The following is a 27,967-nucleotide window of genomic DNA, read 5'->3' as shown; positions in this document are numbered from 1 at the left end:
CTTAATTTAAAGCTATGCCCCCTTGTAATAGCTTGTGTTGCTGTGCCTTCAGGCAGGGAACACAAGAAGAATCATTGGTAGCTTGGATCAGCTTTTGTTAATATTATGTGATATCTATTCAGTTGAATTGAAGAAAGTTCAATTCAATCTAATACAACAGCCAATTAAACAGAGCAATATATACATTAATACTTATAAAAATGCCTGCAAAACTTCAGCTTACCTTCTATTAATACAATTGTGGTAAATATACACATAGGACTTAGTCTTCAACAAGAAAAATGTGTTTTCCGCAGTTTTCCACGGAGACTTCAACCTACATTTGGTTGTATGGTTGCAAAGATCAATATAACTTTTCCCAAACTGTGTGCAATTATTTGCTACAACAAACCTAAAAGTAAAAATTAACATCTTGACTAAATTACTAACAGAGGTTGCACGACGAGGGGTACATAACGTTTTATGCCATTTGGCATTGTGGCTAATGGCTGCACTGAATGAAATAACCCCTGGGCATTACCATTTGAAATCTCTTGTTGCCCGGTGTTATTCCTTTTCCATTAAAAATATTTTGATGCTCTCCAGTTGTCTTGTCTTAGGCAGAGTTTGAATTCAGATGTTCCTCAGTCTCCACTCAGCAGACAACTGTCTGATTTATGAATCTTACCATATTTTGGCAAAGTTTCATTTTCATGAAGTTTTATAGAGGCATAGTAAGCTTTGTCGCTTTCTCATCCAAAATTGCCTCATTAACTATGTCCTCTCTTGTTCATCGCTGCCTGGATTCTCCTACTGACTACAACTAGATGAACATACCACTAGTTGGATATGTCAGAGATAGACTGGTATGACTGGCACCAATGTCAACTTTTAATGCCATTGCATGCCTGGACAAGCACTGGCTTTCCAAGCTGCATGACCGCATGCTTTCCTAGAGAGCATAGCAGGCAAAGGGAAATGGGTTGCTGGTACCAGGAGCATTCCCATTGTATCGACAGGCAACAAATTAGCACCGTTACATGTCCCCTCCAGCACCTTCCAGGAAGAAACTATCTTAGACAGCAATTACTTCTCCAAATTTCTCAGGAAGCATGGGCAAGACTGTCTCCTCCAATCTTCCTCAGCTCAGTTGCTGACACCTCAGTGGGTGTTTTAGTTTCATTAGTGTCAGGTCAACCTGTTGATATGCAAGTCACTGCCATGTCTCTGTAGACGACTGAAGAAAAAATGCTCCAGGCTCCTGACACTCAGAGGACTGTCAGACAACAGATACCTGCTCAGCCCTAAACAGGAAAGGATCCCATGGTATCAGCCATACATGAATTCAAACAAGTGTACATGTAGACAGGTTAGTGGGAGACAATGGCCACCATAGTGGTCGAAACAGGAAAGGATCCCATGGTGTCAGCTATTCATGAATTCAAAGATTTGTACATGTTGACGGGTTAGTGGGAGGCAATGGCCACCATAGTGCAAAGTTGCAATGCCATGGGGACCCTGCTGCCTCAGTCATGTAATTACCTGCAGCCTCTCTAGACAAGTTGGCAGCTGCCATGGAGAACTACAGCAGAACCCTCAGAGTCTGCAAGATATGCACACAGTCTTGCACTCCATCACAATTATTGCAGATGCCTCTTCCTCCCAGAGTCAGGCGAGTGCTAGTGTGCACCCAAACATAAGAGGAACAACATATAGACCTTTCAAAAGTCTCCTGTCAGGGGGCTGGGATCTCTACCTCCACCCTGCTTCCCACCCTCATGCATGTGCAAATTCAGGCTAAGGTGCATGCACTTGCCTCGGGCAAGGATTCGTTCAGGATAGTCTATTCCCCTGGACACAGATGTCCCAGGGTCTGCAGACCATAGATCAAAGGCCAAAAGAGACCATTATACAGCAGGTTCCTCTCACCTCAGCTGCAGATCTAGGGATTGCACTGAGACATAATGAGGAGGGGAAGAAGGAAGAAGTCCTTCCAAGAGCACACTGGTGACACATGATTGCAACTAAGTTCTTACATCTGTAAATATATGTTCACTTCCGATTATCATCTATTTGTGCAAGTGTCTGCGTAAACAAAAATACAGACTTGAATGTAGCAAAGCCATTGCTCCTTATCTCTAAAGAATGTTTTGTAGCCCAAGGTGTGAAGTGAGTAGGCAGTGGGTGACTGGCAGGTAACTGCAAGTTTGGTAACCAGCTCCCGCTGCCTAGGTGCACAGACATTATTATTGCTTCACAGTCATCAGTGGGAACCAGCCATTAGACTGTATAAAATGGCTAGGAGAGCCTGGGTCCAGGAATTAGACCACACAGAATAGGCTGATGCCTAAAAGTCACAAGAAAGGCTAAGCTCACATTTATGTTTTACCCTCATTGTCTGAGTAACCCTAGCCTTAACACTAAACCTTTCAAGGGCCCCACTTGAAGGCCGTCCCCTCATGGGTGGCAGCACTTGCTACATTCTGGGTGTGGTCACAGCTACTTTCATTTCCATTCCACACTTGAGATATACAGGATGATGGAAGGCAACAGCAGCTGTCCTCAGACTGTGAGTTTTAGGCTCTGCCTCTCCATGTAAGTTACCCTCCAAGCATCAACATCGCTCTCCTGGTTGCCCTCCGCATCAACCCCATAGGTGTCACACTGCCCTCAAGTCCCTACCCATGCCATTTATCGAATCTGCATCTGCTTGCCTTCTTTACAATCTCTTTTCCTAACTGTCTTGGTGTTATCCTGAATTTAGCTACCATGCGTTCTCTCCCCTCATCTAAGTCATAGAGTCATACAGCATGAAAACAGATCCTTCAGCCCAACTCACCTGCGCTGGCCAGACATCCCAATCTGATCTAACTGCATTTGCCAGTATTTGGTCCATATCCCTCTAAACCCTTCCTATTCATCTCCAGATGCCTTTTAAATGTTGTAATTGTTCCACCTCCTCTGGCAGCCCATTCCATATATGCATTGCCCTTAACATAAACAAGTTTCCTAAGCCACAGTGCCAGAAGAGCCCCATTATGTAACTTTCCCAATGAACTGCAATAAATTTGTTAGATATGATTTTAATTTGGTGAAAGCTTGCTGATTCTTTCTGATTACCTTGCATTTCTCTAGCGCACAGCTATAATCTCTTTAATAATCAATTCCACAGGATGGACATTATGACTAACTGCTCTATAGTCTTCTGCATTTTCCCCCCTCCTTTTCTTGAATGGAGGGGTTATATTTGTTATTTTTCAATCTTACAGAACCAGTTCCTGAATCTAGGGAATTTTAGAAAATTGATACCAATGCACCCAATTAACAATCTCTTTTAAGACTCTAGGATGAAATCCATCTGAACCCAAAGTCTTGTCAGCCCACAGCTCCATTAATTTGCTTAGTATGAATCCCCTTGTGTTTGTAATTTTATTAGGTCACCATTCCCTTTCCACCTGATTTATAGTTATTACTTGAATGTGCTTTGTATTCAATATAATGAAGGCAGAAGCAAAATAGTTATTAATTCTCATCCACCATTTCCTTTTAATCTACTGTTATCTGCTCATTCTCATTCCTAAAATAACTAACACACTTTATTTTTTATCTTTTACTATCCATTTTTAATTTGCTAACTAGCTTCATCTCATGCTCTAATTTATTTTGATTAGCTTTTTAGTGATTCTTTATTTTTTGACTCATCATCTGACCTGCCATTCACCTTTGTGCAGTTATATGAGTTTTCCTTAAATGTGATGCTTTCCCTAACTTTTTTTGTTAGCTGTGAATTTTGGGTTCTCCTTTTCAAAATTTTCTTTATAGTGGGAATGTACTTATTCTGAGTATTCAGAAATATCCACTTAAATGACTCTCACTGTTTCTCTATTAACCTATCCCCTCATCTAGTATGCCAATTTGCTTCAGGTAGCTCAGATTTCAGATCCACATAGTTGCCCTTATGTATGTTTAAGTTATTAGATTTAGCTCCAGTCTTCTTCTTTCCATACAGGATGTAAAACTCAATTATCCTTGGGTAACTGTCTGTGTGGAGTTTGCACATTCTCCCTGTGTCTGCGTGGGTTACCTCCGGGTGCTCTGGTTTAGGTTAGGTGAATTGGCCATTCTCAATTGCCCATAGTGTTAGCTGCATTGGTGTGGGTGAGTTACTCTTCGGAGGGTCGGTGCAGACTTGTTGGGCCAAAGGGCCTGTTTCCACACTGTAGGGAATGTAATCTAATCTAATATTGTAGTTGCTGTAACTCTGAGGTTACTCATTAATCCTGCCACCTTACACAATATTTCAAATGTATTACTTCACACATGGTTTCATGACACAATGACAAAACTTCCTACAGGCAGGTTTTGAGAAGATTTGTCAACAGAAATTGCCTACAGGCAATTAGGAACAATGTCACCGGTTGTACTGTTGGTCACCCTCTCACCTATAAATTACACATTTCAAGGTCCAAATTCTACTCAGGGACAGAAGCACACAAATCTGGACTGACATTCCTGTATAGTGGTGAGAGTTACCAGAGGTGCCACCCTTTAAGTGAGATATTAAACAGAGACCTTGTCTGCCTTTTATGATTATTTAAAAAGATCCCACAAATCTATTTTGAGGAAGAGCAAATTAATTATTCTTGGTGCCATGGCCAAATATACATCTGTCACTCAACAGACAAAAAGAAACAGAAGATTTTATCATTATCACTTTGTTGTTTGAAGAAACTTATTGTGTTTCATGTGTTACAACAGTGACTACACTTTAAATGTACATCACTGGACACAAAACGTTAACTTTGATTTCTCTTCACAGATGCTGCCAGACCCGCTGAGCTTTTCCAGCAACTTCTGTTTTGTTTCTGATTTACAGCATCCACAGTTCTTTCAGTTTTTACTGTTAAATATCTGGTGGTCATGAAAAGTGTTGTATAAAGTGTGCAAGTCTTTTTTTCCTTTGTGAGTAATAAATTCTGGTTTTGCAATAATTTCCCACTTGCCATGATCATATAATGGTACAACACAAGTTTTAATGAAACATATCAACCACTCAAAGCTGAAAGTTAACTTTGCAAACATCCCAAGACCTTTCAATATTCCTTAAAAACTAATAGGTTTAAATGTTAGGAAGAGGTTTCCAGAGAACCCAGCTTACCAATATCCTCAGATGTATCTTTTGATGTAATAAAAAGATCGATTTAAACAAAAAAAACATTACCCTGATGCAGGCAATCACAGTCCTGTGCTAAATGGAAATTTTTGCCTCATGTGTACTGTCTTACCATGCTGAAACAATGATAATCTTGGCCTTTGAACTTATTCATCCAGTTCAATATGAAAAAAAACACATTTGATTTATAAATCCCTTGTAACAGCAATTTCATTCGAGCATGTTGCAGATATAGTTGAGGTTCTTTGCTACTTCAAAATTAATCACTTCATTAGATTACTCTGACAAAAGGTTGTGATTCTTAATCTCGCAGGTGCATTTTGCTATTATTGCATGATGTAAAATAAGAATCAATAATATATGTGCTCATCATAGATGTCATCATCAACGACATCAAATACTTCTCCTACTCAGAAGCGACATTTCAGGGAGAGTGCCGTAAGTCATCAATGAACTGGATAAGCAAAGCAGCATTGGTCTCCAGTGATCCCTCATAGTGGGGGCATCCAACGCCATCAATACAGCTATAAAGTTATGACTCGCTTTTGCCCGAAACATCGATTTTCCTGCTCCTCAAATGCTGCCTGACCTGCTGTGCTTTTACAGCACCACTGATCTAAACTCTGGTTTCCAGCATCTGCAGTACTCACTTTTGCCTATGTCAATAATGGTTTCAACTTGAGTCTATGCCGGTGAGAGACCAAAGAGCACAACAAAGCTGCTGTGTAGTTTGGACATCTTCTACCATCATCCAGAGGGTCCTGAGCATCATTTGTAAAGACAATACCACAACAAAGAAGTGCTACAGAGGACAAGTCGAAGATGCTTGATGAATATGATTACAGAGAAATAACTGAGACTGATTGGGCACATATTTTACCTCCGATACCTGCGCCCAGTCAAAATCTATTTTTAGTAATCTGTGGGATGTGGGCATCACCAGTCAGGCCAGCACTTATGCTGTATCCCTTGATTCCCAGAGGGCAGTTAAGAGTCAACCACATTGCTGTGCATCTAGAGTCACATACAGACCAGACCAGGTAAGAATAGCAGATTTCTTTCTATAAAGGATAGTAGGGAACCAAATGGACTTTTAATGCCAATCAACTGTGATTTCATGGTCACTACTAAGTGAACCTTTTACTCCAAACTTTTATTTAATTTAAATTTTACCACCTTGGAATTCAAACCTATGTCCCTGGCACATTATCACTAGTGATGTTGCCACCACATTACCACTAGTAGAATGGACACCACCAGATGAAAATAAAGATGGGCCAACTAAAGATGGCCCAATGAGTTGCATTTGAAAAGGACATTGTGAAGGAATAGAAGCAGTGGTCAATTAACCACCATCTAAAAGACATTTCATGTCACTGACAAAATATTATTATTGAAACACAGGAAATGCAACAGTCAATTTCCACACTAACAATTTTAGATGTCTGTTTAAAACACTGATGCAGACATCTAAGACATCTAAATACTGTTAGTATGGAAGTTGACTGTTGCATTTCAATTATTTCAACATTAATAGTTTTAAAATACTTAAATAGCTGCAAAGCACTTTGAAATATCCAATGGTTGGGAAGGGAATTATGTAATTGAAAGCCTTATTTCTTTTTTCTTGATCACTGTTATCTGTTTTCCTCTCATTTTCTCACACATCTCCATACAACTCACAATGTAAAAGGCAGTATGTAAAAGTACATTTGGTTTATCAATAAGTGAGCTAATTCCTTGTTTTGGCTGTTTCAGAGTCTGTGGTTGTTGGTAGCATAGCAATACAGGGGTCCAGGGACAATGGGAATGACAGGTAAGCATTCAAAGCCAATCTTTTGGGTGAGTGGGCAGGAATAGGGGTGTGACAATGCTGCTCCTTTAACAAGGTTATACTGTCATTGGCGTTTTTACAGAGATCATGAAATCAGCGTACCAAAAATTCTAGATTTGAAGGGTTTTAGATCCAATTTGATTATAGCTAACAGATACTGCCTCAGGTAAAAAGGCTTCCAAGTTTAAAAAAAACTTGTACAAGCACAAGCATTTTACCTTAAGACTTTCACAAGGCAACTATGTTAAACCTTCTGAGAATATCAAAGTAATGAGAATATTTTGGGAGCTCTTAGTTTTGAACCTCAGCTGATATGAATAGGCAAGAATTTACCCATATCTGGCAGTAACTATTTGCAATGAATGCTTGGTATTTTCTCTGGTCATGTACACTAATGTATGCTTTTGTATGTATAGTATGTACCACATCAAATCATTTATTCAGATTATAGCTCACAGTTAAATTGATGACAATATTTCTGTACAAAAGCAATTTACATACAACAGAAGGATTTCATCTGTGTTCAGTAATGTGAACATTTTGTTCTGAAGTCAAATCATTATATTGCTCAGCTGTTTACTGCAGCTAACATTTCTAAAATCTTAATGGTTACAAAATGAAGCCATTTTTAAAAATCAATAACAGAAGGTTAAAACTTTGATGGAAGCAGCTTTGGTTTAAGATTAAGGGTTTTTTTTTGCTGCAAACAGCTGCTGCTTTAAATAGAAATCAACTGGGCATTATGTCTATTTCTTCCTGAGAAATGAAATGTGTTTAGCTTGGCCATGTAAGTTATTATAATAAATGTAAAAAGGTATTTCCAACCAACTTCATCAATTATTGTCTCTCTAACTTCAGTTTTCCCGACCAAGCATTCCAATCGTTCATGGTTGAATGGATGATTTCCTCCAAAAGCTCAGCTAAAGCTGTTCCTGAGCAAATTCTCAGAGTACATTTGAGAATCTTCACCTTAGATATGTCTCTCCCACTTCAGCTAATCTCTTCCAGTGTCTAAGGAGATCAGTAATACTCTTTGAATGGGCAATAATCCCTTTTTATATTCATTCATGGGATGTGGGCATCACTGGCTGAGCCAGCATTTATTGTCCATTCCTAGTTACCCTTAAGAAGGTGGTGATGAGCTGTCTTCCTGAAAAGCTACAGTCCATGTGGTGTGGTACACTCACAATGCCAATAGGGAGGGGGTTTCAGGATTTTGACCCAGTGACACTGAAGGAACAATGATATATTTCCATGTCAGGCTAGTGATTGGCCTTGGAGGCTTACTTGCAGGTGGTGTTCACATGTATCTGCTGCCTTTCGCCTTTTAGATGGAAGTAGTTGTGGGCTTAGAAGGTGTTGTCTCAGGAGCCTTGGCAAGTATCTGCACTACAACTTGTAAATAGTACACACTACTGCCACTGAGTGTCAATGGTGGTCAGAATGCATGTTTGTGAATGTGGTGCCCATCAAGCGGGCTGCTTTGTCCTGAAAGGTGTAGAGCTTCTTGAGTGTTGTTGGAGCTGTATCCAGCTAGGCAATTGGGGAGTATTCCATCTCACTCCTGACTTGCACCTTGTAGATGGTGGACAGGTTTTGGGAGTCAGAAGGTGAGTTACTAACCTCAGAATTCCTAACCTCTGATCTGCTCTTGTAATCATTGTATTTATGTGGTTAGTCCAATTCACTTTCTTGCTAATGGTATCTCACAGGATGTTGATAATGGGGGATTTAGTGATGTTAGTGCCATTGAATGTCAAGAGGCAATAGTTAGATTCTCTCTTGATGAAAATGGTCGTTGCCTCTTACTTGTGAGGCAGGAATGTAACTTGCCACTGTTCAGCCCAAGCTTGGAAATTGTCTTGTTCTTATTGCATTTGGTCATGGATTGCTTCATATATCTGCCGTGCTGCCATACTGTAATTTTCTCCAAGTGGGAATCAACACTTTTTGGATAATTAAGCAGCCAAAGAATTTGACATAAGAATAATATGTTGTATATATTTATGGTTAGACCTAACACTATGTTACCCAAATTGGATTTAAGCCAAATATCTTTAGGTAAATGGAGAAAAAAGTCTAAAAATGAAGTAGAACTGGTCAGAGTTAGAAAAAAGCCAACAAGTAATGTCAAAACGGATTAGTCACAGGAAAGAACTTGGAGATGAATGTGTATATGAGGTAAAAACAATGATTGCAGATGCTGGAAACCAGATTCTGGATTAGTGGTCGATGAATGTGTATATGCTGTGTGATGCTCAACCATCAGTTCAGGCATTTTCAAACATGATAATATGAAAATGACCAGAGTACCAAAGAACACGCTTGGAATCAGATATGACTTTGGAACTTATTGATGTATTTTCCAGCCAAATTGTTTACTGGTATCTATTTTTAACTTGTAAGGTAGAAAGTGTGCGAGTAATGATGCTGTGTCCTATGTGTAAAGAAAGGTTATAAACATTATAGTAAGTATGTTGGCAGGAATACAACCTGTCTGCACTTGAAACTAGTTTTTTGTTGATTAATTGTTTCATAGCATATTCTTATGCTATTGTTTACTTAAGGACAAATCCAGATGTATTGTAGTAATGCAGAGAGTACATAAATCAATGCACAGAATAAACCACTTCAATAGATTATTTTTCAAACTATGGCAGTATTTTGGTAATTGCAACTGTAGTAAGGAAATACAGAAATTGTCTTCCTATAACAAAAATTAAATCAAGAATGCCTCAGAAAACTTCAATCCTAAAGTTATCTGAATTTGTTGAAATGTTTGATGTGAACTTTACAGTGAAATGTGAGGACATTTGTTTATTGTTACTGACATTTCTTCTGCTTTTGTTAGCATTAGAGCTTAGTCTTTGCAAAACAGAATAAATATTCTCTATTCTTTCAAATGCAAAATACTGGAAATCTGAAATAAAACTGAAAATGTTGAAAGTACTCAATAGCTCAAGCACAGGATCTTTGTTTCATGTCTGCTTCCCTTTATCTAGGTCCAATCAACCTGAAACATTAACTCTGTCATTCTGTTTGCAAACGGTGCCTGATTTGTTGCGTGTTTCCAGTATCTTTAACTTTTAATTCAATACTGTTTAATGTGATTGTCACCTTTTTTTTATAATTTTCACTTCTTCATTTCTCAAATTTGTATTAGATTTCAGTTTTGAAGATGTCAGTTGTTCTTCAGTAATTTGTTCACTTTAAGCATTGCAAAACAAGTAGACCAGAATTGCTAGTTTTCATTTACAATGTAAATCCGGTAAAGTATTTCTGTACACAGAGAAAGGAAATGGCATGGGGCAGGTAGCATATGTTGTGACTAGACTTAATTTGACTTCTGTTCACAGCTCTGGCACACGATTCAAAATCCTCCAGGACCTTACTTATCCCCAGAATGATCAATCCAACCCTGTCTTGTTTTCCATGAATCATCTTCAAGTCAGTAGGGAGAACTCACTATAATTTATTTCGTTTTGCATTCACAGCTACTTTCCCCACTTATTGCTTCTTTCCATTTTCAAACACATTGTGCAAATCTGTTTCATGCAAGTTGAAAATGATCAACAAAGTATATATTGCTTCATTTCCATGCATCTTGCAAGGGAAAAGAATCAGTCACAGAAAAGGAATGAGCTGTTAAAATTAGGAGAAGATCTTGCCACAGAAAGACAGAAACATTAATGGAGAATGTTACCAATGACATTGTTGGCAGTGACAGAGACAGCAGCACTGAACATTCAGCATGATACTTGCACATGCATCCCTCCATTTTTCTTTTTACTTAATTCATTCACTAACTCTCTGCAGTACTATCTGATGGTGCTTTTTGCAGCCATTGTTCAGTTGTGACTTTTCTTTGTAGGTGCCTGCTTGTGTTTGTTCTTCTACAATTTTCTGTCTCAATTAGATGATTCTTTCCTTTCCGTCACATAGACTGAAAAGGTGAACCCTCAAAAAGATGTACTGCAACACTGTGTACTGTAAAACTGCATGGTTTAATGCTTTGGACTGCCTGCCAGGGAACTCCAAGAGTTCCTAGGGTTTGGAGTCGTCCACTACAACTGTGTGTGACTCTTGTGTGTGGTTCTGGCATTTGTCTTAATATCCATCAGACTATCATGGAGCATAATGGTTGTCATATTGGAACCTATGTCTGGACATTCTTTGCAGGAAGCTTGGGAATTCTCAGACTGTAACCATGCTTGTTTTGGACTCAACAATCTCCTCGTTCTTACAAAGGTTGGGGGTTCAACTGGATTTTCAGTCTATTTCTACTGTCTATTTTCCTATAGGTCAATGGAACTGTTGAGGCATAATTATTAGAACAGGCTGTAATGCAATTGAAATGAAGCATGTTGATATATCCTGAATCAGTCCTTGCCTTTCCAAATACATGTACACTCTGTCCCTCAGGATTCTCTCCAACAACTTGCCCATCACCGAGGTCAGGCTTACCTGTCTATAGTTCCCTGGCTTGTCTTTACTGCCCTTCTTAAACAGTGGCATCACATTTGCCAACCTCCAGTCTTGTAGATCTCATGGAATACAGGGAGAACTAGCCATTTGGATACAGAACTGGCTCAAAGGTAGAAGACAGAGGGTGATAGTGGAAGGTTGTTTTTCAGACTGGAGGCGTGTGACCAGTGGAGTGCCACAAGGATCGGTGCTGGGTACTCTACTTTTTGTCTTTTACATAAATGAGTTGGATGCGAGCATAATAGGTACAGTTAGTGAGTTTGCAGATGACACCAAAATTGGAGGTGTAGTGGACTGCAAAGAGGGTTACCTCAGATTACAACAGGATCTGGACCAGATGGGCCAATGGGCTGAGAAGTAGCAGATGGAGTTTAATTCAGATAAATGCGAGGTGCTGCATTTTTGGAAAGCAAATCTTAGCAGGACTTATACACTTAATGGTAATGTCCTAGGGGGTGTTGCTGAACAAAGAGACCTTGGAGTGCAGGTTCATAGCTCCTTGAAAGTGGAGTCGCAGGTAGATAGAATAGTGAAGAAGGCATTTGGTATGCTCTCCTTTATTGGTCAGAGTATTGAGTACAGGAGTTGGGAGGTCATGTTGCAGCTGTACAGGAAATTTGTTAGGCCACTGTTGGAATATTGCGTGCAATTCTGGTCTCCTCCCTATCGGAAAGATATTGTGAAACTTGAAAGGGTTCAGAAATGATTTACAAGGATGTTGCCAGGGTTGGAGGATTTGAGCTACAGGGAGAGGCTGAACAGGTTGGGGCTGTTTTCCCTGGAGCGTCAGAGGCCACAGGATGACCTTGTAGTGGTTCATAAAGTCATGAGGGGCATGGATAGGATAAATAGGCAAAGTCTTTTCCCTGGGGTCGGGAGTCCAGAACTAGAGGGCATAGGTTTAGGGTGAAAGGGGAAAGACATAAAAGAGACCTAAGGGGCAACTTTTTCACGCAGAGGGTGATACGTGTATGGAATGAGCTGCCAGAGGATGTGGTGGAGACTGGTACAATTGCAATATTTAAGAGGCATTTGGATGGGTATATGAATAGGAAGGGTTTGGAGGGATATGGGCCGGGTGCTGGCAGGTAGGACTAGATTGAGTTGGGATATCTGGTCAGCATGGACAGGTTGGACTGAAGGGTCTGTTTCCATGCTGTACATCTCTATAACTCTCTGACTCTATTTCTCTGGATAGCAGTAGGTTTGGTGTCTTGTGACTACCTGAACCTCTCCTATCCAAGGTGCCATATTTACTAGGCCTGACTCTACCAATAACAGATGAGTTTCTGCTACTGGGCTCTGTCTGGACCTAATACTAATCAGTAACTAACAAAAGGCATCTCAAAAACACACATCTTTACCACAGCAACTTTTCACTTTCCATGCTGCAGGATGCTGTCATAAACACTATGGAGGTTAGCAAAGCACTCAGTCAGTTATTTAGTAAAATAAATAGTAAAATAATGTTTTTTCTGTGATCTGTCTGTGCAGAGAATGTTCCTGTAGTAGCTTGTGAGATACAATATTTTCATTAGTATTGATCTTCTGATGTAGTGTTAGTTGATGGTGGAAAGTCAAGTTTGACATGTTTGATAACGTGGAAAGGAGGAATTTTTCAGTTGAAGTACTAGGTGTCAAAGGCACTTGGCCACAGTCAAGCCTTTGAACCTCTGGTGATTTTTAACATCCTCTGTCATCAGTGTCATCTTCCTCATTATATTTGAATGTCTTTATCCAATGGTGGTTCCATATGTCGGCCTCAGATTTGCAAATGATTTCCAGCAAAAAAAAAAGCATTTATTTTACAACACAATTTCTTAGGTTTGGTTGATTTTCGACTTAGGCATCAAAATTATTACCACACAACTCCAATGGCCCACCTGATGAGAGCATGATTTAAGCCATGCTCATGATAGTAATGTAGTTTGACCAGTAACAAATAGAAGGAAAGACTTCTCATTTCTTGATATCCTTGAGATTGGGTAACAGAATACATGGGGTAATATGAGTGTTGCCAGTAACAGTTGACACAGGGAAAACTAGTAATCTGAACAAACCCTAATGTCCTGTCCTGCTCCTTTCAGTTTTCCATAGGAAAGAGATAAGTATTTGTTTCAACATCAGCCACTTGTTTAACATCAGAATAAACTGCAGTTTACCACTTTTACTGATCTCTGCAGTCGCAGCTTTGAAAGAGTTGGAGGCAACGACAATGTTAGCCATGCTTCAGTCTAAGAACTTGAACTGGTGTTAACATTAGGAGTTGTAATGATTTAATCAGACCCTGATTTGCAATTATTATTATTACAGCTCCAGCTTGTTTCTGAAGTTCTGCTTGTTATTTCAGTTAGTTACAGGACTTGGACAAAGGCCCCAGAGGAGCCAAACCTGCTTCAATGTGCTCCTCTGAGAACTGCGAGCATATCGTTGCAATGTGTTTTCGGAAAGTATAGATTTTTCTTTTAACTACTTTCTCTGCAGCTTCTGATCAAATTGCTGTTTTCTTCTGTTGTTGTTGCTCTTTCTCTTTCTTCAGCTGCCAGAGTGAAAATGCCAGCAGGTGCCTTCATGAAGAAAGATGTGCAATGCCAAAACAATGCACATATGTGGTCCCTTTGAACATGGTCTATCCTACCCCTAGCACCTATCCCCTACCAATTCAGCCCTCAAACCAGCCTAACACCATCCTTAGTTTGCATCTGCCCAACTGGCCTGCTAACCTCATTTACCTTATGTATTTAACATTGCACATGAGCTGTGAAAGACGCTATATGTGATAATGGACCTATACATTTCATACTATGTCAACAAAGTACTACGAAAAAAGGGACATAGTTTTCCCTTCCCCTGATTATTTTATGCTACCTTCCAGAATAGAAGAATGGTTCCACATTTCTGATGGAGCCCAGATTGAAATTTCCTGTCAGAAATGCAAATGGTGTAAAAAAAGGAGCCTTTGGAAAATCCAGCCTATGGAATTTTGGTCCCTCTACAGCCTTGTTTCAAAGTCCAAACAACAATGACTTAATTTCCAGAAATATATTGTATTTCTAAAATTTGTTAAAGTACATTCCATAACTGTTCTAATTTGGCATTATGTTGAGTGCAATAAAATCACCTTTTAAGTGGCTTCAAACTATACAATCATATGTGGTACATTATTAATAATTTCTTCCAAAGAAGTGTCACTGGACTTGAAATGTTCTCTCTACTCCCTCACCATAGATGCTGCCAGATCTGCTGAGTTTCTCTACCAACTTCTGTTTTTGTTTCAGATTTCCAGCATCAGCAATTATAGAGTCATAGAGCTGTACAACACGGAAACAGACCCTTCGGTCCATCTTGTTCATGCCCAGCAGATATCCTACGTAAATCTAGTCCTATTTGCCATCATTGAAGCCCATATCCCTCTAACCCCTTCCTATTCGTAAACCCATCCAGGTGCCTTTTAAATGTTGCAATTGTACTAGTCTCCACCACTTCCTCTGGCAGCTCATTCCATGCATGCACCACCTTCTGCATGAAAAAGTTGCCCCGAAAGTTCCTTTAAAATTTTTTCCCTCTCACCTTAAATCTATACTCTCTAGTTTTGGAATCCCCCACCCCAGGGAAAAGACCTTGTCTATTCACTCTATCCCGTGCCCCTTAGTATTTTGTAAACTTGCATAAGGTTACCCCTCAGCCTCCAATGCTGCAGGAAAATAGCCCCAGCCTATTCAGCTTCTCCCTATAGCTCAAACCCTCCAACCCTGTCTCCATCGTTATAGATATTTTCTGAACCCTTTCAAGTATCACAACATCCTTCCTATACAGAATTGCATGCAAAAATGGCCTAATGAATGTCCTGTGCAGCTACAACACGACCTCCTAACTCCTATACTTAATGCACTGACCAATAAAGACAAGCATACCAAACACTTTCTTCAGTTTCCTGCCTATCTGTGATTTCATTTTCAAGGAACTAAGAACCTGCATTCCAAGGTCTCTTTGTTAAGCAACACTCACCTTACCGTTAAGTGTATAATTCCTACTTTGATTTGCCTTTCCAAAATGCAGCACCTCACATTTACCGGTTAAACACAGTCTGCCACATCTCACCCATTGACCTATCTGATAAAGGTCCCATTGTATTCTGAGGTAACCTCCTTTGCTATCCACTCTGCCTCTAATTTTGGTGATGTCTGCAAACTTACTAACCATACCACCTATGTTCACATCCAAATCATTTATATAAATGATGAAAAGTAGTGGACCCAGCACCAATCCTTGTGGTACACCGCTGGTCACAGGCCTCCAGTTTGAAAAGCAACCCTCCACCGTCAGCCTCCATTTTCTATGTTCGAGACAATTCTGTATCCAAATGGCTAGTTCTCCCTGAATTCCATGTGATCTAAACTTACTAGGAGAAAGTGAGGACTGCAGATGCTGGAGATCAGAGCTGAAAATGTGTTGCTGGAAAGTCATAAGGGGCACGGGATTCCTGAAGAAGGGCTCATGCCCGAAACGTCGATTCTCCTGCTCCTTGGATCCTGCCTGACCTACTGCACTTTTCCAGCAACACATTTTCAGATCTAAACTTACTAACCAGGCTATCATGAGGAACTTTACTAAAGTCCACAGAGATCATGTCTACCGCTCTGCCCTCATCAATCCTCTTAATATCTTCCTCGAAAACTCAATCACGTTAGTGAGACATGATTTCCCATGCATAAAGCTATGTTGACTATCCTTAATCAGTCCTTGACTTTCCAAATGTGTTAAATCTAGTCCCTCAAGATTCCCTCCAACAACTTGTCCACCACTGATGTCAGGCTCACCGGTCTGTAGTTCCATGGTTTTTCCTTAACACCTTTCTTAAATAGAGGCACCGCTTTAGCCAACCTCCAGTGTTCCGGCACCTCACCTGTGGTGATCAATAATACAAATACCTCTGCAAGGGGCCCAGCAATCACTTCCTTAGCTTCACACAGAGTCCTAGGATATACCTGATCAGGTCTCAGGGACTTATCCACCTTTACGCATTTTAATATGCCCAGCACCTCCTCCTCTGTATTATGGACATTTTTCAAGATTTAGCTATTTATTTCCCAACAGTCTCCACTTTCTATATCCTTCTCCACCGTAAACACTGATGCAAGGTACTCGTTTAGTATCTCCCCCATCTCCTGCGGTTTCACGTATAGGTGACCTTGCTGATCTTTAAAGGGTACTATTCTCTTTTGTCCTTAATGTATTTGTAGAATCCCTTTGGATACTCCTTAACCCTATTTGCCAAAGCTATCTCATGTTCCCTTTTTGCCCTCTGATTTTCCTTTTAAATATACTCCTACTGCCATTATACTCTCTAGAGATTCTTTCGATCCCTGCTGTCTATACCTGACGTTTGCTTCCTTCTTATTCCTGAGTAAAACTTCAATTTTTCTAGTCATCCAGCATTCCCTGAATCTACCAGCCTTGCCCTTCACCCTAACAGGAATATACTGTCTCTGAACTCACATTATCTTCTTTGTTTTATTTTTAAGTCAACACTTCCCATTTGTTTCCTTTCCTATAGTCACCTTGGCTTGGGTAAAGGGCTGCACAATGATTAACATTAATTTTATTTCAAATCGAGACATTATAGTTTCTTCGAAATTAAATTTTTTCATTTGACTTAAGAGTTTTTGGTTTTTAATCTTCAACTAATATACATTATCATTTACGGTGATTTATGGAGTTTCAAGAGAGCACATGAAAGCCCTATGTCTTAAAGGAACAGTACTACAAAAAGGGCGAAGTGCTATGGACCAACTAATGGGAAAAGGGGGGAGAAAAAAGCATTTCTAGGAAGCGAAATCTGCAAACTTCGCCAATTTCACTTTGCCTTTCTTAAATGAACTTGTGATCATCAATATTCTTGTAATGTTCGTTCTTCCTGTTATTACTGCTCTCACCATTACATTACCTCATCCGCTCCACCAAGTGACAGCATATTCATTCACTCAGCCTTTTTCATTGCAGCAGCACAGGCTCAGTTTATATCAGAGCTGTGCCAGTCCTCAAGTTCCATTTCATCTTTATTGTATCCAGCAATCTAACAAAAAAATTCATATTTCTACCTTGCAGCAGGAAGAACCACAATTTTCTTTCTTTTTGTTCTGTTACTTCTTAATACTGTCTCTCTAAGCTTATAGCTTGTGTTGTTTGTTTTTAGTGCATCACTTTTACTGAATTTTACCCAACAATTGGATGTATAAAGGAGCACTGTCATAAGTTCTGTTTCAGAGAAAATCAGAAGGTTGAGGTGAGGGTACACAAGTGAGGCAACCCGCAATCCACCTCTCCCCAACTCCCTGTTAACATTGATAAAATCTACCTCTGGCTAAAGATGTATGTGAAGATGTATATGAATTCATAACCATTATACCGGACAGGTTATGTGAGCAATAGGATATTTTCCTATCCATCATTTCATACCTACTTATCAAGCTGTTGATAGTTACTCCGTCAGAACAGGGGTACCCCACTGGATGTGAACACAGTATTTAAAAGCAATAATTTCTATGCCCTGGAGTTATCAGTAGTGGAGCTTGAACATTCTGACTCATAGGCAGAATTCTGTTACAAAAATAAATCTTTGGCATTAAAACACAGGAACATAGAAAAAGGTGTGAGCCATTTATACTTATGGCCTGTTCCATCATACAATGAAATCATGACTGATCTATAAATTAACTACATATAGACCTTAAGAACCCAACAGATTAATCAATAAGAATTTCTCATTTCTATTCCAACAATGTTATTTATAATTATATTATTATGTTTCCAAAATCCAGTCAAAATACAATATTTTTGAAAAATTAAGTAAAAGTAATTTATGAGTAATTCTATATATTGTATTTTTAAAAATTGAATACTAGTGAAAGACAATGGTCCAATGATTAATGTGTCATTGTGATACACCTACAATAGATGCGGGTCAGCCATGTGATTCCTTTCCACAGCCAAGGTCAAACCATTGGAAATAGTTTGTGAAGAAATAGAATTTGAATTGTGATCCAATTGAAATGAGTTGACTTCAACTCCTTTTATGGTGAGAGGGACAAAAGGAGTTTGATTATTTTGTCAACAACAGTGAATACTTCCAGAAACATTTGACATTTAAAATCTTTATTCCCCACAGAGTCTGCCTATTTGGCTGGACCATTGTGTGGGTGTGGGAAGACAATTTATATATATGCTGTACAAATATATCTATAAATCCAAACAAGTGTTTAAAGATTTAAAGTCAAGATGTGAATATATTTCTTTCTGCAAGTTCTTCAGGAACAGATTGCAGGCTGACTTGTATATTAATATAGCTTTAGTACTTCTCCATAGAGTACCATATCATCAAGGTCATTGCTTCATGGTGGCATAGAGGTGTACTGGTATATATTTTTCACAAGTTGCTTCAGCTGGCTCAAAATGAGTCAAAGGGCCTTTAGTTCATGCATTATGCCGAGCTGAAGGCAGTCCTTTCAATTACACCTCTTGTTAGACCTATATTGTGACTCGGAACTTTTGACAGAGGAAGCTACATTTGCATTACATGAAAACCCTATGATCTACAGTATAGGTCTCACTAGATCTTTTTGCCTTCTGTCCTCCCAATTATTTAGTCCTCCTCAAGCTCAGGTCTGAGAATGTTAGAATCTGTGCTGGTATTAGGATGAGTTGAAAACTTGGTGTAACACTTATAATGATTGATGCTGAACATGTTTTGTTCTTTTCTTCTTGGGAAAAAGAAAACAAAAAGGTGCATATTTTATGATGTCTCCCTACCCCAAACCACAAGCAATGGTTTCTAAGACAAGTAGATCATAGGGTTTTCATGTAATGCAAATGTAGCTTTCTCTGTCAAAAGTTCCGAGTCAAAATATCAAGGATGGAGGTGGGTGGTAACACAGTTTCAAATTTGCCCTTGCCCATGTAGTACATGGATGGAAAGAGAGTGACTGAGGGAGTGCAATCTCATCATATATTTTCACATGTTTCAGCAGAACTGATTTCTGTTCTGATTCTCTCTTATTGGTTGGAGCTACCTGTTGAGAAAAGCACACATGATGATGCATGCAAGTGGCATCGCAGATGAAAAACACTTAGCACCCTGATTCTTTCCAGCGCCAGCCTTGACTGCTCCCATGCATTTACAGAGGGATTTCGACTATCTGAATATTAATTATCTGAATTTCAGATTATCTGAAGAAGATCCCAAGATCCCGTAAAAATGTTACATCAAAGAGGTAAGTGTACTGTATTCCATTTACCTGTACTGAAGAACATGTGAAAATGCTGGCAAAAACAAAGAAACACAAGCACCTCAAGAATCAGTGACTGGATATTTTTAAAGTAAGGGTTAGTTACACAGCCCTTTGCAAAAGTAAGTGCTTTACCGTACCTGTACAAGGTATACCCGTCACTTTACTGGCTGTTCATGAAAAAAAAGACCGAGAAAGTAAACGCATGTGCAAGGCGATGCTATTGCAACACTGAGTTCCTGGAAACTGATAAATGCTCTTGCGATTGTAGAAGCTGTTTGGGAGCTTGTTTAGTGGCTTCACTTATTTAAGGTAAAATCGATTATCCGAATAATCAATTATTCAAACGAAATAGTACCCGCCCACCTTGTTCGAATAATTGAGGTTCTTCTGTACATAATTTTTTTTTAAGGTGTGACTACTATGGTTCACAAGACATTGTGTATGGAATTCTTGTCCCCAGTGGCAACATATTATGACTGCTTCAATAAAATAACAGTACGTTATAATAAAGGTTCAATGCTATAACAAGTGAACTCCCTGAGGGTGCCCCTAATTAACATTTGTACACCTTGTATAAAGGAATAGTTTCAATCCAGACCTACTCAGCCCTCATTTAATAACAATAAGCAGTTTCCTCATCCATTTCCAGAAAACTGTATTTCCTCTATCTATAGCTTCCTCCCAGTCAGTTTGGCTTAAGAGTTAGTTGATTCTCAGGTCCAAAGAGAGCCTTCTTCATTCACTGCACATGTCTCAGATTGTCTGCTTTATGTCCAACTCCACACACCTGCACTATTCAGAAGTATTTCTTGAAAAAAGATTGGAGGGGTTTTAAAATCAGCTGCTGTCTAAATTTCAGAATTGCAGAAAACCAGCTTCTAGCCCAGAGTTTATTTATTCATTCATGGGATACAGAAGGATCTAGACAGGTTGGGAGAGTGGTCCAGGAAATGGCTGATGGAATTTAACGTGAGCAAGTGCAAGGTCTTGCACTTTGGCAAAAAGAATAAAAGCATGGACTACTTTCTAAATGGTGAGAAAATTAATAAAGCCAAAGCACAAAGGGATCTGGGAGTGCTAGTCGAGGATTCTCTAAAGGTAAACATGCAGGTTGAGTCTGTGATTAAGAAAGCGAATGCAATGTTGTCTCTTATCTCAAGAGGGTTGGAATATAAAAGCAGAGATGTACTACTAAGACTTTATAAAGCTCTGGTTAGGCCCCATTTGGAGTACTGTGTCCAGTTTTGGTCCCCACACCTCAGGAAGGACATACTGGCACTGGAACGCGTCCAGCGGAGATTCACACGGATGATCCCTGGAATGACAGGTCTAGCATATGAGGAACGGCTGAGGATACTGGGATTGTATTCGTTGGAGTTTAGAAGATTAAGGGGAGATCTAATAGAGACGTACAAAATAATACATGGCTTTGAAAAGGTGGATGCTAGAAAATTGTTTCTGTTAGGCGAGGAGACTAGGACCCGTGGACACAGCCTTAGAATTAGAGGGGGTCATTTCAGAACAGAAATGCAGAGACATTTCTTCAGCCAGAGAGTGGTGGGCCTGTGGAATTCATTGCCACGGAATGCAGTGGAAGCCGGGACGCTAAATGTCTTCAAGGCCGAGATTGATAGGTTCTTGTTGTCTAGAGGAATTAAGGGCTATGGGGAGAATGCTGGTAAGTGGAGCTGAAATGCGCATCAGCCATGATTGAATGGCGGAGTGGACTCAATGGACCGAATGGCCTTACTTCCACTCCTATGTCTTATGGTCTTATGGTCTTATGGTCATCACTGCCAGAGCCAACAATTTTTTGCCTTGTTATGGTTGCCCTTGACAACCTGGTGATGAATTATATTTGGAACTGCTTAAGTCCATTTGGTAGACCCACAATATCATTAGGGAGGGAGTTCCTGGATTTTGACATAGCAACAATGAAAGAACGGTGATTTATTTCCAAATCAGGATGGTGAGTGGCTTGGAGGGAACCTCGCAGCCCTGTTGTAAGTTGCCATGCATATGCTGCCTTCTAGATGGTAGTGATCATGGGTTTGGATTGTGCCGCCTAAGAAGCCACAATGAATTTCTGTAGTGTGTCTTGTAGATGGTACATACTGTTGCCTCTAAGTGTCAGTGGTGGAGGTAGTGTATAATCACAGATGGGCTGCCAATCAAGTGGTTGTTTGTCCTGGATGGTGTCGAGCTTCTTGAGCTTTGTTGGAGCTGCACTCATCCAGGAAAATGGGGAGTATTCCATCACACTCCTGATTGTAGATGGTGGATAGATTTTGTTGATTCAGAAGGTCAGTTACTCACTGCAAGATTCTGTGCATCCGACCTATTCTTGTTGTCACATTATTATGTGGTGAGTGCAGTTGAGCTTCTGGTCAATGGTAACCCATGTGATGTTGCTAGTGGGGATTCAGTGATGTTAATACCATAAATATCATGGGACAATGGTTAGATTTTCTCTTGTTGGAGATGATCGTTTTCTGGCACTTATGTAGTGCATATAGTACTTGCCACTTGTCAACCTAATCCTGAATATTATTCAGGGCATGGACTACTTCAATATCTGAGGAATCACAAATGGTGCTGACTATTATGCAGTCATCAGCAAACATCCTCAACTTTGATCTTATGTTGGAGGAAAGTCACTGATGAAACAGCTAAAGGTGGTGAGGCCTAGGTCACTGCCTTAAGGAACTCTTCCAGTGATGTCCTGGAACTGAGATGACTGACCTTCAACAACCACAACCACTTTTCTACATGCCAAGTATGGCTCCAACCAGCAAAGATACTGATTGATTCCAGTTTTGCTAGGACTCTTTGAGCCACACTCAGTCAAATGCAGCTTTGATGGCAAGGGCACACCTCAACTCTGGAATTCAACACTTTCGTCCGTATTTGAATGGAGGCTGCAATGAGGTCAGGAGCTAAGTGTCTCTCACAGAACCCAGACTGGGTGTCACTGAGCAGGTTATTGCTGAGCAGGTGCTGCTGAGCACACTGTTAACGACACCTTCCATCATTTTATTGATGATCGAGAGTATAATGATTGAACAATAATTAACTGAGTTAGATTTATTCTGTTATTTATGTTCAGGATATATATGGGCAATTTTTCACATTGCTTGGTAGAAACCAGTGCTGTGACTGTACTGTAACAGCTTGGCTACTGGTATGACAAGTTCTGGAGCACAGGTCTTCAGTAATATTGCTGGAATTCTGTAAGGGTCCATAGCCTAACATGCATGCAACTCTTTCTTGAAATCATAAGGAGTGAATCAAGTTGGTGAAGGCCATCTGTGATGCTGGGGACCACTAGATAAGGTCGAGATGGATCATCCACATAACACTTCTTGCTGAAGATTTCTGCAAGTGCTTCAGCCTTATCTTTTGCACTGATGTGCTTAATTCTCCACCCATTGAAGACGGGGATATGTGTGGAGCCGAGAGTTGTTCAATTGTGTACCAGCGTTCACAATGAGGTGTAACAGCTTAGATCTGATTTGTTGGTTTTGAAATCTCTTAGCTTGTCTAACATTAGCTGATTATCCTATTTAGCGTGCAAATAGTCATGCTTTGTAGCAGGTTGACAAATCATTTCTTGGTATTCCTAATTCTGCTTCTGGCATGCTCTCCTGCACTCTTCATTAAACCAAGTTTGATCTCATGGCTTGATGGAAGTGGTAGACTGAGGGATATGCTGGGCCATGAGTTTGCAGATTGAGGCCCACAGCACCTCGCAGATGCTCAGTCTAGATTTGCTAGATCTGTTCAAAATCTATCTCATTTAGACGTTGCAGAAACTCATCAAATTAAGGAGAGAGTCCTAAATTATAGCATTAGCCTGGGGCAGCTCCCCACTACACAAATTGCTGCTTGATCGCAGACCCAGTTTTGATGTGTTCCAAAAATAGGATTTACATGTAATCTTAAGTAATCTCAGCAAGTTTGCTATTGCCAATTTTTTTAAAACAAGAACATTTAAATTGTATTATATAATTTCTCCAAAAGGTCATTAAAAGAAAGTAAATCATTTACACCATATATGCACAATTGTTCTGAATAAACTTACCTTTTCACCTTTATTGTAACTCGAAGGGCATGTAACAAGTTATTTTAACAATGAATCATTTAGGGAGTACATTGTAGAGAATGAAGGCAATTTAAACAAATGCTCTGACTATACATCAAGTTATTCAGATCCTCAAAAGGTGAACCATCGTGGAATAAAACCTTGCAAAGTAAAAGTATTCTCACAATCAAATTAGGGAGATCGAACATAATAGTTCACAATTCAATAATTAAATAATATCAAGGATATAACATAGAATGCTCACCCACAAGACTGTTACGATATTGATGGATTGCACAATTATGACTATATGAAAATCCCACTTTACATATGTAGTGTGTTTTAATTTACAAATTTACTTTGCAATACAAAACAGTTCCTTCAAGTATGTGGCTTTCCTTTTGCACTTTGCTCAGCAACAATAATTACCTTCTCTTCAATCAAGCCTAAAGAAGCCTGAGGCTTAGAATATTCCACTTACAAGCACTGCACAATCCACATTAAAGGACACCTGGAACATTGAAAAGGTTGGTACATTAATATTCAGCTATGCCTTTTAATAGCTTAATTGGATGCAAACCTCAAAGGTTTTTCTGCATATCAGTTATTGACGGATGTGACCTAAAATCCTAAAATGCATAATAAAATATATTAAACAAAGTAATGGTTCTTAGCTAAAGACCATGTAAATTGTTTCAGGCCAATATTTTCAACTATAAGAAGGTATTTTGATTTTGATTCCAAGAATGCACATGAATAACAACACTTATCCACAAAATTTACATGTTCTATCAGTGCACTATTAATGAATTAAATAATAGAACAGAGAGCTGATGAAATTTAACTCATGCACATAACTGGTCAATTTTTGATGCTTCCATTTTACTTTGCAGCACAAGCATATCTAAAAATTGTCTTGTTTGGGGGTTCCGTAATGGTGCAAATGGTTAAATACTTCACCGGGTGACAAGTTTGAGCCCCAAGGCTGTCTTTCATTAGATTCTCCTGCCTTGCTTGTACAAGTATAAGTTGACATTTGTCTCAGAGGATTTTTTTGGGACTTGTCAATGGAAAATCATCCATTTTGAGGGAAGGCAAAAATATGACTAAGTCTGACTTGCCCAGGTGTAATCTGTCTACTTTAATGATGCTATTTGACAAAGGCATCAGTCAAGGAGAGCTCAAATAAAAATCAGAAAATGCTGGAAATACACAGCAGCTCTGTCATCATTTGAAAAGAGAAAAGGCAGATTAATGTTTCAGATGGCGTCCTTTTATTAGAACTAGCCAAGGAGAAATGTGAGGCCACGCTTGTCAGTTTCCTGAACAGGGGAGCGCAAAAAGGTGGAAAATAAATCTTCAAGGAAAGACAAAGTTGATTCTGTTCAGTTTAAACTGAGGAGGAACTTAATGCAGAACCATGATTCCTCATTGTACTTGATGTCAGTAGAACAGTTTCCAGTCTTATAGTCTCTGTTATGCCACATAAATATTTTTTGCATGCTAATATGGGTCATGTTAGTCGTATGTCATTCTTCATTGGTGCCAGCAAGAACACAAATGCAAATCAAGTAATCTTAATTTAAACATATGAGTGGTTGAAAATATATAACTCTACTCAAAAGCAACTTGTGAAATAAATATAACAGGAATTAATCATTACAGATTTCTAAAGATATTGCCTTCATTTTGTCTCTACTTAAAACTCAAACCATTGCACCAAATTTTATTTTTTATCAAAGGATTGATTTTTTTTTATTTTTCATTCACAGAACATTGGTGTTGCTGGCTAGGCCAGGATGTGTAACTCAACCAAATTTGGCTTTAAGAAGATGGTGCTGAGCTGCCTTTTTTGAATTGCTAAGCTCTATTTGCTGTAGGTAGACCCACAATGTTTTGGAGAGTGAGTTCCAGAATTTTGACTGAGTAATAGTGAAGGAACAATGAGATATTTCCAAGTCAGGATGGTAAACAGCTTCAAGGGGAACTTGCAGGTGATGGAGTTTCTATGTATCTGCTGTCCTTGCCCTTTTGGACCGAACTGTTTTTGAGTCTGGAAGGTGCTGTCTAAGGACCCTTGGAGAATTTCTGCAATGCATCTCCTAGATGGTCCACACTGCTTTTACTGAGCATCTGTGATAGTGGGAGTGTATGCTTGTGGATGTGGTTCCAATCTAGCAGACTGATTTTTCTTGAATGGTGCCAAGCTTCTTGAGCATTGTTGGAGCTGCACTCATCCAGGCAAGTGAATTCTACGACAATTCTGACCTGTGCCTTGTGGATGGTGGACAGGCTTTGACCAGTCAGGAGATGAGTTTTTTGCTGCAAGGTTTCTAGCCTCTGATCTGCTCTTGTCACCACAAAATTTTGATGGCCTAATCTACTTTAGTTTCTAGTTAATAGTAACCTACAAAGTATTTTTTAGTATGGGATTCAGTGACAGTGATACCATTGAGTGTCAAATGTTAGATTTATTCTTGTTGAAGATTAGATTAGATTACTTACAGTGTGGAAACAGGCCCTTCGGCCCAACAAGTCCACACCGACCCGCCGAAGCGCAACCCACCCATTCCCCTACATTTACCCCTTACCTAACACTACGGGCAATTTAGCACGGCCAATTCATCTGACCTGCACATCTTTGGACTGTGGGAGGAAACCAGAGCATCCGGAGGAAACCCATGCAGACACGGGGAGAACGTGCAGACTCCACGCAGTCAGTCAGTCGCCTGAGGCGGGAAATGAACCCGGGTCGCTGGTGCTGTGAGGCAGCAGTGCTAACCACTGTGCCACCGTGCCGCCCAAAATGATTAATGGAGATGATCAATGCCTTACACTTATATGGTGTGAATTTTTCTTGCCACTTGTCAGATTAGTTCAGACTATTCCAAATTTAGGCATGGACTGCTTCAGTATCTGAGAAGTCACAAATGGTGCTGAACATTATTCAGTTAACAACAAAAAGCTCAATTTCTGACCTTATGATGGAGGGAAGGACATGGATAAAGCAGCTGAAGATGGTTGGGCCTAGGACACTATCTTGAACAACTCATGCAGAGACGTCTTGAAGCTGAGAAGACTGACGTCCAATCACTACAGCCATCTTCCTTTGTACCAAGGTTGATTTTAAACAGCAGAGGTTTTATCCAATTACTATTGACTGCAGTTTTACTAGGGTTCCTTAATGCCACAGTTGATCAAATGCAGCTTCCAAGGCTGTCACTCTCACCTCACCTCTGGAATTCAGCTCTTTTGTCCATGATTGGACCAAGGTCGTAATGAGTACATCAGTGAGCAAGATTCTAATTTTATCCACTTGGCAGAAGACAGGCAGACCTTTAAATTGCTCATGACATTCATTCGCTGTTCAAGTTGATCCCACAGGCTACTGCAGTTCTCAATCATCAAGGACACTTGATAGGTCCTTACAGTTTATGATGTCTTCAGGACTTGATTGCTATTTTAGTTATGAGCTTGAGCAAGGAAGTGTTTGGGTTTTCCCAGACATCTACACACAATTCATTCCTGGGATAAAGGATTTATGGGGAAATTTAAACAAGTGGGACCAGTTTTTGGAATTTAGAAAAAAAGAGAGGTGATCTTATTGAAACATTAAGATCCTGAGGAGACTCTTTAGGGTGGATATTGAGAGGATGTTCCCTATTATGGGACAGGCTAGAACTAGGGGACTTGGTTCAAGAATAAGAAGTCATGTTTTTACGATCGGGATGAAGAGAACCTTTGTTCTTAAAGGGACCTGGGTGTCCTCATGCATAAATCATAGAAAACCAGTATGCAGGTACAGTAGGCAATAGGAAGACAAATGGAATTTTGGTACTTATTGTTCAAGGAATATAGTCTAAAAGTAGTGAAATGTTGCTGGAACTATGCAAGGCATTACTGAGGCCACATCTAGAATATCATGTGCAATTTTGGCCCCTCTATTTGAGGAGGGTTGTTGTTATATTAGAGGTGTTTCAAAGCAGAGTCACTAGATTGATTCCAGAGAGGGAGGTTACCTTATGAAGAGAGGTCCCCCCAGGAGAGGGGAATCCAAAACTAGAGGGCATAGGTTTAAGGTGAGAGGGGGAAGATTTAAAAGGGACCTAAGGGGCAACCTTTTCATG

This window comes from Chiloscyllium punctatum, chromosome 12, assembly GCF_047496795.1.
Source record: "Chiloscyllium punctatum isolate Juve2018m chromosome 12, sChiPun1.3, whole genome shotgun sequence".
NCBI classification, from domain to species: Eukaryota; Metazoa; Chordata; class Chondrichthyes; order Orectolobiformes; family Hemiscylliidae; genus Chiloscyllium; species Chiloscyllium punctatum.
This window is presented reverse-complemented; position numbering follows the sequence as displayed.